At 54.6% G+C, this 12,411-nt stretch overlaps 1 protein-coding gene across 5 annotated transcripts in view; it reads right to left on the bottom strand.

Annotated features, from left to right (window-relative positions):
* Positions 1 to 12,411, bottom strand: part of LOC140396561 (coiled-coil domain-containing protein 91-like) — a 266,598-nt gene that overhangs the window by 122,545 nt on the left and 131,642 nt on the right. The gene's annotated exons all lie outside the window — the stretch shown is intronic.

Raw genomic sequence — 12,411 nt, forward strand, 5'->3', positions numbered from 1 at the left:
CCGCGACACCTCGGACTCCCCCTCTTCCGTCCCAGGTGCATCGGGTGGGCAACGGGCAGGACAGGCTGGCAGCTCGCCATCCCAGTCGCCCGGGCCGCAGCCTGGCCCATCTAGGCCAGGACGCCCCAGGAAACGGCCGCCAAAGGGATCCAGTGTCAGAGGGCAGGAATCACAGGAGTCCACCTCCAGTTCTGCTGTACCGTCTGGGGAACCACGTAGACGTAGTCAAAGGGCCCGTAAGGCCAAACAATTAGACACTGAGTAAGTTGGCACGGGTGCAGGGCACAGATGAGTTTTAGGGGCTAGGGCACGTGCATGAACTCCTTTGGTTATTAAAGTCAATGTTACACCTACCGAAGCTGCCTTTGTGCTCTGTCCAAAGTGTGCGGGCGTGTCATGTACGTTGAGCGCAAGTGTGTGTGTGACGGGTGGTCTTACCTCAGCCCTAGGTGAGTCTGCCCCCTTCCCCCTGGGCCGCCATCAACATCCCCCGGGCAGAGGACGGGACCGTGCGCTGCAGTGTCACAGCCGCATGCAGGGATGGTCCGGGTGGATGGTGGTACTGTGGCCATGGGTCAGACATAGTCCAACGATGTAGAGCCAGGAGCTCATCGGAGGCGGGTTGTCATCATCCTCCATGGCCTGCGATAGACACGCGTCCACCCGCAACTGGGTGAGCCCGGCCCGTTGTGCCGCCGGTGGATCGGCAATTGGGGGGGGGGGGGGGGTGGTGTGCATGCGGGTGGGGTGTGTGGGGTTGGGGAGGGGGGTGAGGGTGCTGGGTGGGTGGGGGGTGTGGGTGGTCGGCTGTTGCCATGGTGTGCGGTCTGTGGCCATACTACCCGATTCCCACGCCCATCTAGTCAGTGAAGCGGGCGGCTATCAGTCTGTCCTGTGCCCGCTGGGCCAGCCGGTAACGGTGGACAGCCACCCGCCTGTGTCTACCCCGTCTGCCCTGACCATTGCCCCCATCCCCCTCATCTGGGGAGGACTGCGCCTCTTCCTGCTTCTCCTCCACTCCGCCCTCCTCTGCCTGCGGCACATCGCCCCTCTGCTGGGCTATGTTGTGCAGGACGCAGCACACCACAATGATGCGGCCGACCCTATCTGACCGATACTGGAGGGTGCCCCCAGAGAGGTCCAGGCACCTGAAACGCATCTTCAGCACGCCAAAGCACCTCTCGATCACTCCCCTTGTCGCTACATGGGCATCATTGTAGCGGTTCTCCGCCTCATTGCGTGGCCTCCGTATAGGCGTCATCAGCCACGATCGCAATGGGTAGCCCCTGTCGCCCAGCAACCAGCCCCTCAGCCGGGGATGGCGTCCCTCGTACATGCCGGGGATGGATGACCGCGACAACACGAATGAGTCATGTACACTGCCTGGGTGACGGGCGCAGACGTGCAGGATCATCATGCGGTGGTCGCAGACCACCTGTACGTTCATCGAATAGGTCCCCTTCCTATTGGTGAACACGGCCCTGTTATCTGCAGGTGGCCGCACCGCGACGCGCATCCCATCGATCGCGCCCTGGACCATGGGGAACCCGGCAACGGCAGAGAAGCCCACGGCCCGGGCATCTTGGCTGGCCCGGTCCACGGGGAAGCGGATGTAGCGGTGCGCCATGGAATAAAGGGCATCTGTCACTGCCCGGATGCACCGATGCACCGATGTCTGCGATATGCCAGACAGGTCCCCACTCGGTGCCTGGAATGACCCCGTTGCATAAAAGTTCAGGGCCACCGTAACCTTGACGGACATGGGGAGAGGGTGTCCCCCGCCAGTGCCACGCGGTGACAGGTGTGCCAGCAGGTGGCAGATGTGTGCCACGGTTTCCCGGCTCATCCGGAGTCTCCTCCTGCATTCCCGGTCCGTGAGGTCCTGGTATGACTGCCGGGGCCGGTACACACGGGGCGCCCTCGGGTGCCTCCGTTGCCGTGGGGCCGCGACGTCCTCCTCCCCCTCCTCGTCCTGTCGGTCAGGTGTCCCTGCAGCCTGGGCGGCTGCCGCCTGCCCCTCTGCGGCAGCCTGCGCCGCCTCTCTGGCACGCTCCTCCTCCTCCTCCTCCTCCTCCTCCTCCTCATCCAGGGCAACATAGACATGAGCGGCTGCCACCACGGCGGCCAACATCGCTGGATGGTCTGAAAACATGACGGCCTGGTGGGGGGGGGAGGGGAACGACGACATGTCATCATTGCCCATATCCCCTCCTCCCCCCAGCCAGGTGGCATGGACCGCATGGGTCCAACTGTTGGAGGCTGGCACCTGGCCAGGTGGACCAACTCATTTGCCCTCCCATCACCCACCCCGGCACGGACCCCCTCCCCAACCTCCACCCCAGCACGGACGCCCCCCCCAACCTCCACCCCAGCACGGACCCCCCCCCCCCCCCAACCTCCACCCCAGCACGGACCCCCCCCCCAACCTCCACCCCGGCACGGACCCCCCCCAACCCCCAACCTCCACCCCAGCACGGACCCCCCCAACCCCCAACCTCCACCCCAGCACGGACCCCCCCCCCCAACCTCCACCCCAGCACGGACCCCCCCCCAACCTCCACCCCAGCACGGACCCCCCCCAACCTCCACCCCAGCACGGACCCCCCCCCAACCTCCACCCCAGCACGGACCCCCCCCCAACCTCCACCCCGGCACGGACCCCCCCCAACCCCCAACCTCCACCCCAGCACGGACCCCCCCAAACCCCAACCTCCATCCCAGCACGGACCCCCCACCCCAACCTCCACCCCAGCACGGACCCCCCCCCCCCAACCTCCACCCCAACATGGACCCCCCCCCCCAACCTCCACCCCAGCACGGACCCCCCCCCAACCTCCACCCCGGCACGGACCCCCCCAACCCCAACCTCCACCCCAGCACGGACCCCCCCCCCAACCTCCACCCCAGCACGGACCCCTCCCAACCCCCAATCTCCACCCCAGCACGGACCCCCCCCCCAACCTCCACCCCAGCACGGACCCCCCCCCCAACCTCCACCCCAGCACGGACCCCCCCCCCAACCTCCACCCCGGCACGGACCCCCCCAACCCCCAACCTCCACCCCAGCACGGACCCCCCCCCCCAACCTCCACCCCAGCACGGACCCCCCCCCCCAACCCCCAACCTCCACCCCAGCACGGACCCCCCCCCCAACCTCCACCCCAGCACGGACCCCCCCCCAACCTCCACCCCGGCACGGACCCCCCCCCAACCCCCAACCTCCACCTCAGCACGGACCCCCCCCCAACCTCCACCCCGGCACGGACCCCCTCCCGGCACTCCCCCGGAGCCCAGCCTACTCTAACCACCCCACCCCCCCCCCCCGCCGCACACACACACACACAAGCCGAGACACACCTCTCCTCACGCAATCAGTCTGCGGCCACGCCATTTCCTGCCCAGAGCCAACCCCCCAGGCCGTCACTCACCTCCTCGCTGGTCGGCGTGAGCCTGGAGCACCGGGTCACGCCGATGAAAAGGAGGTTTGATTCACGTCGACGTGAACGGTCATCACGTCGACGGGACTTCGGCCCATCCGGAAGGGAGAATATCGGCAGGCCGAAAATCGGCTGCCTTGCGCAGACCCGTGACATTCTCCGCGGCAGCGGCGCCATTAACGCCCCGCCGACTTTTCTCCCTTCGGAGACTTCGGCGGGGGCGGGGGCGTGATTCACGGCGGCCAACGGCCATTCTCCGACCCGGCGGGGGGTCGGAGAATGACGCCCCTGATTTGGGTAAACCACATAAAGCTCCCACTATCCCCTAGATTCTCTTCTTCACTTCAAATTGTCTCCTTAAACTCTTCTCCCCTTTCACCTCCAGCCTCATGACCAAAAACAAGAGCGAGGAGATGGTGGACTTCCTTGTCACAAAGAGTGCGACTATCCCTTTTCCTGTCTCTGCTGTTCACCGAGTTCACCTTCCCCGGGTCCACCTGGCCAAACATTCTCCAAACGTACCCTGCACTAGTCCTTGACGGGCATATTTCTCAAGTTTCTCTCCTATCTCTCTGCTCATGCTCTCTCTTGTCCATGGGACCCAACTCCTGATGTGGGTTTCTGGTCACCCCACGCACGAGTTCTGTGAGGGAGGGGTGCGAAGTGACCCAGACGCCCTCGCTATCGGGCGGCCCGATAGCGTGATTCGTAACGGAAACCCATGCGATCCCCACCACCATGCATAGATTTGCATGGTGAAGGGAGAGTGAATCGCTTCTGGGCACTGCTCACAGTGCCAGTGCCGACTCCATCGGGAGAACTGAGAATCTAGTCCCATATCTCCATCGAAGAGAAGGAAAATATATTCAATTGAAATGGCACATCTGCTAAAGCAGGATTATTCCCAGTGTCTGTGGAAGAAAGATTTTTAAATAACCTACGCCAAGAAATGAGTTGGCCCATGAAACTGCCTGAAAAGATGAGTGTCCCTTTAAGAATGTTCTACCCAGAATGGAAACTTTGAAATATGCATGGCTGACAACAGCATGTAATTAACGATGTTATTCACTTACAACATCCATAAAGTTTGTTTTAAATCACAAGGCATTTGAATTTTAATACCCTAATTAATGAACTATTTTTACATTCCAGACTTTTACTCCATCAAATGGGCAAAAGCGGATTTGCTGATTGTGACTTATCAGATTACACCAGGCAGTTTTCCTGTACAGTCATAAAAATATGAACCACTAATTAACCATATCTGCCAGAGAATCAAGTCAAAAATAGTGTATAGAGCCACAAAGGAACAATAATTACTTTGTCCTGCATTGTGAAATACTAAGTTTAACCATCCGTTTAAAACTTAATTTCAACCGACTTCTCGCCAAGATCGGTAAAGCTTGAAACAAACTGAGGATGCAGTTTGGTATCAATATGCTGGGATTCTGAAAAAACAAACCTCTTCTTCAACACACAGGACAATGCAGCCTGCATTAATAATAATGACTGTATCCATTGCTCTAAAATTTACACAACAGCAGATAAAGTATTGTTCATCCTGTGTTGAGCACCGCAAATACAATAGCAAAGACAGAACAATCTTTCAGAAGTATGGACCAGTTTGCCAAAAATGCTGACCTGAAATATATACAAAATATGTAGTGGCAACATTCACCAACTTAAAAGCCTTGCCAACTCAATGCCAGCAAAACTAAAGAGCTGGTCATTGACTTCAGGAAGCAAAGTACTGTACACACCCCTGTCAGCATCAACGGGGCCGAGGTGGAGATGGTTAGCAGTTTCAAATTCCTAGGGGTGCACATCTCCAAAAATCTGTCCTGGTCCACCCACGTAGACGCTACCACCAAGAAAGCACAACAGCGCCTATACTTTCTCAGGAAACTAAGGAAATTCGGCATGTCCACATTAATCCTTACCAACTTTTACAGATGCACCATAGAAAGCATCCTATCGGGCTGCATCACAGCCTGGTATGGCAACTGTTCGGCCCAGGACCACAAGAAACTTCAGAGAGTCGTCAACACCGCCCAGTCCATCACACAAACCTGCCTCCCATCCATTGACTCCATCTACACCTCCCGCTGCCTGGGGAAAGCGGGCAGCATAATCAAAGATCCCTCCCACCCGGCTTACTCACTCTTCCAACTTCTTCCATCGGGCAGGAGATACAGAAGTCTGAGAACATGCACAAACAGACTCAAAAACAGCTTCTTCCCCACTGTCACCAGACTCCTAAATGACCCTCTTATGGACTGACCTCATTAACACTACACCCTGTATGCTTCATCCGATGCCAGTACTTATGTAGTGACATTGTATACCTTGTGTTGCCCTATTATGTATTTTATTTTATTCCCTTTTTTTCCCATGTACTTAATGATCTGTTGACCCGCTCGCAGAAAAATACTTTTCACTGTACCTCGGTACACGTGACAATAAACAAATCCAATCTAATCCAATCCAATGATTCAGAGAAACTTAAAGCCTTGATTCAGATGAACTTGAAGCCTTGATTCACGCTCGGAACTTGGATGTGGTTGCTGTAACGGAGACTTGGTTAATAAAGGGACAGGACTGGCAGCTAAATATTCCAGGAAATAGGTGTTTTAGGTGAGACAGGAAGGAAGGTAAAAGAGGTGGGGGAGTTGCAACACTGTGGTTAGGGAACATGTACAGAGGGAGGAGGACACCATGGAAAAAAAATCAAGTAATGAGGCACTATCGGTAGAGCTCAGAAACAGGAAGTCACTATGGTGGGGGTATACTACAGGCCTCCCAACAGCCCACAGGAAGTTGAGGAACAGATATCTAAGCAGATTCCGGATAGATGTAGAAATAATAGGGTTGTTGTAGTGGGAGACTTTAATTTTCCTCATATTGACTGAAAATCCCTTTGGGCTCGGGGTCTGGATGGTGAGGAATATGTTAAGTGTGTCCAAGAATGTTTTTTGCAACAATATGTGGATAGTTCGACTAGAGAGGGGGCTATATTGAACCTAGTACTAGAGAACGAGCCCAGCCAAGTCATCAACCTTGTAGCGGGAGAACATGTGGCGAACAGTGACCACAATTCCGTTAGCTTTAGGATACTCATGGAAAAGGACGAGTGTTGTCCTCGGGCTAAGGTGCTAAAATGGGGGAAGGCTAACTACAACCAGATTAGGCAGGATTTGGAGGCTGCTGATTGGGAGAGGCTGTTTGAGGATAAATTCGATAATTGGCATGTGGGAGTCTTTTAAGGAGCAGTTGATAGGAGTGCAAGACAGGCATGTACCTGTAAAAAGGAAGGACAGCAAAGGCAGGATTCGGGAACCATGGATGACCAGAGAAATTGAGAATCTTGTCAAAAAGGAAAAAGATGCATATGTGAGGTACGGACAACTAAAAACAGATAAAGCACAAGGAAAGTAGAAAAGAACTCAAGCAGGGAGTTAGGAGGGCAAAAAGGGGTCACAAAATGTCCTTGGCAGACAGGATTAAGGAGAATCCAAAGGCATTTTATACATATATTAGGAACAAGTGGGTAGCTAGAGAAAGAGCTGGCCCACTCAAGGACAAAGGAGGGAAATTATGTATAGAATCAAAGGAAGTAGGTGAGATCCTTAATGAGTATTTTGCATCAGTATTCACAAAGGAGAGGGACATGTTGATTGGTGTTGTCTCAGATGGATGTGTAAACACTTTAGAACAGATCGTTATTACGAGGGGGAAGTGTTAGGTGTGTTAAAAAGCATTAAGGTGGACAAATCCCCAGGGCCAGGTGGCATCTATCCCAGATTTCTGAGGGAGGCAAGAGATGAAATCGCTGGGCCTCTGACAGAATTCTTTGTGTCCTCATTGGCCACAGGTGAGATCGCAGAGGACTGGAGGATAGCCAAAGTTGTACCGTTATTTAAGAAGGTTTGCAATGATAATCCGGGCAAATATAGGCCAGTGAGCTTGGCGTCAGTGATAGTGAAATTGTTGGAAAAGATTCTCAGAGATAGAGGGCAGGATTCTCCAACCCCCTGCCGGGTCGGAGAATCGCCGGGAGGGGGCGGCGTGAATCCTGACCCGCCAAATTCTCCGGCACATAAGATTCGGCGGAGGCGGGAAACACGGCGCGCCGGTCGGAAGCCCCCCCCACCCCCAGCGATTCTCCAGCCCGCGATGGGCCGAAATCCCGCTGGTTTTATCCTGGTCCCGACGGCGTGATTTGAACCATGTCCCTTACCGGCGGGACCTAGCGGCGCGGGCGGGCTCCGGGGTCCTGGGGGGGGGGGGGGGCGATCTGGCCCCGGGACTTCCCCCACGGTGGCCTGGCCCGCGATCTGGGCCCACCGATCCGCGGGCGAGCCTGTGCCGTGGGGGGGGCACTCTTTTCCTACGCGCGACCATCAGCCTCCGCCATGGCCGACGCGTAGGTGAGACACACCCCCCCCCCGCGCATGCACGGGGATGACGTCAGCAGCCGCTGACCCTCCCGCGCATGCGCGGACTCCTGACGGCCGGCGGAGTCCCTTCGGCCCCAGCTGGCGTGGCGCCAAAGGCCTTCCACACCAGCCGGTGGGGCGCCAACCACTCCGGGGCGGGCCTAGCCGGAGTGGTTCACGCCACTCCGTCCCGCCGGGACTCCCCGCCCCACCAGGTAGGGGAGAATCCCGCCCAGGATGAATGCATATTTGGAAGTGAATGGTCTTACTGGTGACAGGCAGCATGGCTTTGTACGAGGAAGGTCATGTATCACTAATTTGATTGAATTTTTTGAGGAGGTGACAAAAATGATTGACCAGGGAAGGGCTGTGGATGTTGTCTACATGGATTTTGGTAAATCATTTGATAAGGTCCCTCATGGCAGGCTGGTGCAAATGATTAGATGACATGGGGTCAGGGGTGAACTAGCTGGATGGATCCAGAACTGACTTGGTCATAGAAGACAGAGGGTAGCGGTGGAAGGCTGTTTTTCCAAATGAAGGTCTGTAACTAGTGGTGTTCCGCAGGGATCAGTTCTGGAACCTCTGCTCTTTGTAATATATAAATGACTTGGAAGAAAGCGTAGCGGGTTTGATGAGCAAGTTTGCGGATGATACTAAGATTGCAGGAGTTGTGGATAGTGATGAAGATCATCAGAGAATACAACAGGGTATAGATAGGCTGCAAAATTGGGCAGGGAAATGGCAGGTGGAATTTAACCCGGACAAATGCGAGGTGATGCATTTTGGTAGATCCAATTCAGGTGGGAGCTATAAAATAAATGGCAGAACCATCACGAGCATAGAGAGACAGAGAGATCTGGGCGTGCAGGTCCACAGATCCTTAAAAGTGGCAGCACAGGTGGAAATGGTGGTAAAGAAAGCATCTGGCATGCTTGCCTTCATAGGACAGGGTATTGAGTATAAAAGCTCAAAAATTATGTTACAATTATCTAGAATGTTGGTTAGGCCACATTTGGAACACCGTGATCAATTCTGGTCACCGCACTACCAGAAGGATGCGGAGGCTTTGGAGAGAGTACAGTAAAGGTTTACCAGGATGTTGCTAGGTATGGAGGGTATTAGCTATGAGGGGAGATTGAATAAACTGGGATTGTTCTCCCTAGAGAGACAGAGGCTGAGGGGCGACCTGATAGAAGTTTATAAAATTATTAGGGTGAACAGTTGGAGGTTTTTTCCCAGGGCGGAAATTACAATTACAAGGGGGCACAAGTTCAAGGTGAGAGGGGAAAGGTTCCATGGAGATGTGCGGGGGAAGTTTTTTCCAGGTGGTGGCCTGGAATATACCGCCAAGTGAGGTGGTTGAGGCACATACATAGAACATAGAACATAGAAAAATACAGCACAGAACAGGCCCTTCGGCCCACAATGTTACATTAGCGACTTTAAGATTTATCTGGATAGGCCCATGAACAGATGAGGTATAGAAGGATACAGGCTGTTGGTCTCGATGGGACACGTGATCGGCGCAGGCTTGGAGGGTTGAAGGGCCTTTCCTGTGCTGTATTGTTCTTTGTTCTTAATAATTGGTCACTCATCCAGGTCTTAAAATGGGCATTTAAATAACATTTTCAGACAAACTACTAGATGGAACACCTTTGGATTGATCTCAGCATTTGTAATTAAAAGAGTAGTTTTTTGTTTTAGATCAAAGAATTATTTGATTATCTTTATATTTTCACAGACTGAAACTCATTTTCCCTCCATATAGAGTGGGAATTCACCAGGCAGTTTTCCTCTTTGGGATAGTGCCTCAACTGAAAAAAGATTTATTAACAATGGTATTTTATTCAAGAAACACATACGCTCCAGATTGGATTGCAGTGTAACTTACATCGAAAAGAAATTTACACATAGATTAAGTATTCAGCTTAAAAACATAGAAACATGCAACGCTCATACAGTATCAAAAAGCGAAAAACAAATTCAGCAGGTAACAAGGACGTGGTGGACAGGATATCAAAAGGGTAAAATTGAATTAAAGTTACAATCAATACACCATTCCTACATTGAAAGTCAGAGAGATCTAGGTGTACAGGTCCACAGGTCACTGAAAGGGGCAACACAGGTGGAGAAGGTAGTCAAGAAGGCATACGGCATGCTTGCCTTCATTGGCCGGGGCATTGAGTATAAGAATTGGCAAGTCATGTTGCAGCTGTACAGAACCTTAGTTCTACAGTATAGTGTAGAGTATAGTGTTCAATTCTGGTCGCCACACTACCAGAAGGATGTGGAGGCTTTAGAGAGGGTGTAGAAGAGATTTACCAAGATGATGCCTGGTATGGAGTGCATTAGCTATGAGGAGCGGTTGAATAAACTCAATTTGTTTATTCAATGGGTGATTTTCAGGTTGGCAAGATGTAACGGGTGGAGTGCCATAGAGATCAGTGCTGGGGCCTCAATGTTTACAATCTATATCAATGATTTGGGATAAAGGAACAGAATGTATAGATTAAAAATTTGCTGATGACACAAAAACAGGAAGGAAAGTAAGTTGTGAAGAGGACATAAGGGGCAAAATTCTCCCCAAACGGCACGATGTCCGCCGACTGGCGCCCAAAACGGCGCCAATCAGACGGGCATCGCGCCGCCCCAAAGGTGCGGAATGCTCCGCATCTTTGGGGGCCGAGCCCCAACATTGAGGGGCTAGGCCGGCGCCGGAGGGATTCCCGCCCGCCAGCTGGCGGAAACAGCGTTTGTTGCCCCGCCAGCTGGCACGGAAATGACATGTCGGGGCGGCGCATGCGCGGGAGCGTCAGCGGCCGCTGACAGTTTCCCGCGCATGCGCAGTGGGGAGAGTCTCTTCCGCCTCCGCCATGGTGGAGACCGTTGCGGAGGCGGAAGGGAAAGAGTGCCCCCACGGCACAGGCCCGCCCGCGGGTCGGTGGGCCCCGATCGCGGGCCAGGACACCGTGGGGGCACCCCCCCCGGGGTCAGATCGCCCCGCGCACCCCCCAAGACCCCGGAGCCCGCCCACGCCACCTTGTCCCGCCGGTAAATACCTACTTTAATTTACGCCGGCGGGACAGGCAATTTCTCGGCGGGACTTCGGCCCATCCAGGCCGGAGAATCGAGCAGGGGGGCCCGCCAACCGGTCCGGCCCGATTCCCGTCCCCGCCGAATATCCAGTGCCGGAGACTTCGGCAACCGGCGGGGGCGGGATTCAAGGCGGCCAACGGCCATTCTCCGACCCGCTGGGGGGTCAGAGAATGACGCCCAAGGGGTTTGAAAAGGGACATGGAAAGGTTAAGGGAATGGGCAAAAACTTGGCAGATGGGAGTATAATGTGGGAAAATGTGAACAGCAAGTGGTTAGGAAGGCAAATGGAATGTTATCATTTATTACAAGAGGAATGGAATACAAAATAGGGATGTTTTGCTACAGTTGTACAAGGCACTGGTGAGATCACCCCTGGAATACTGTAAAGTTTTGGTCTCCTTATTTAAGAAAGTACATAATTGCTTTAGATGCAGTTCAGAGAAGATTCACTTAACCAATACCCAGAAAGACCAGGACTAGGGCACATAGTTTAAAGATAAGGGCCGGGATTCTCCGAAATCCCGACCAAGTGTTGACACCGGCGTGAATACTGGAGTGGTGCACGCTGGCGTCAATGGGCCTCCTGGCCCAGCAATTCAACGGTCTTCAGGGGGCCAGCACGGCCCCGGAGTGCTGCGCACTACTCCGGCGCCGAAAGGCAACCCAGCATGGCCGGCGCGGATCCGCGCATGCACCCACTGACGCCAGCGCCTGGTTGCCGTCTCCGCGCCAGCGCCATGCAACATGGCGGAGACCACAGCGGAACCGCGGGGAAGGAGATAGGCCCCCCTCTAGATCGTGTCGCCCACCGATCGGAAGCTCCCGATCGCAGGCCTGGGGACCGTCGAGGCTCCCCCCGGAGTCAAATCCCCTCGCCCCCGCCCCCCCCCCCCCCGCCCCCCAACACGACGTCCACCGCGGCCGCGGGTCCGAGCTCCTGCCGGGTGGTACCAGCTTGGAACCACGCTTGGGACGCGGCGGGAGTTTGCCCGGTCGACCGCGGAGAATCGCCGCGGGGGCCTCTTTCAGCGGCCCCCGACCAGCACAGCGGCGACTGTGCGGCCACGATTGGCGCCGATTCCCCGGTTGCCAAAGAATCGCGTTGCGGCTTGGCGGGAATTTCCCGCGTCCCCGCCAATTCTCCAACCCAGCGCTTAAGATGAAAACGAGAAGTATTTTTTCTCAGAAGGCCTGAGTTCTCTTCTCCAGGGCCATTGGATATTTTTGAGGCAGAGGTGGTTAGATCTTGATTAACAGGGGAATCAAAGGGTACTGATGTGGGCAGTGTGGTACTGAGGCCATAGTCAAATCAGCTATATTATTGAATGGTGGAACAGGTTCAAGAGGCCGACTGACCTACTGCCGCTCTTAATTTGTCTGTTTAAACAAGCTGTTGGTGTTAATTTACTTATCTTTATGATTTTGTATATTAGAAAGCA

The sequence above is a fragment of the Scyliorhinus torazame genome, chromosome 19 (genome assembly GCF_047496885.1).
Source record: "Scyliorhinus torazame isolate Kashiwa2021f chromosome 19, sScyTor2.1, whole genome shotgun sequence".
Taxonomy (NCBI): domain Eukaryota; kingdom Metazoa; phylum Chordata; class Chondrichthyes; order Carcharhiniformes; family Scyliorhinidae; genus Scyliorhinus; species Scyliorhinus torazame.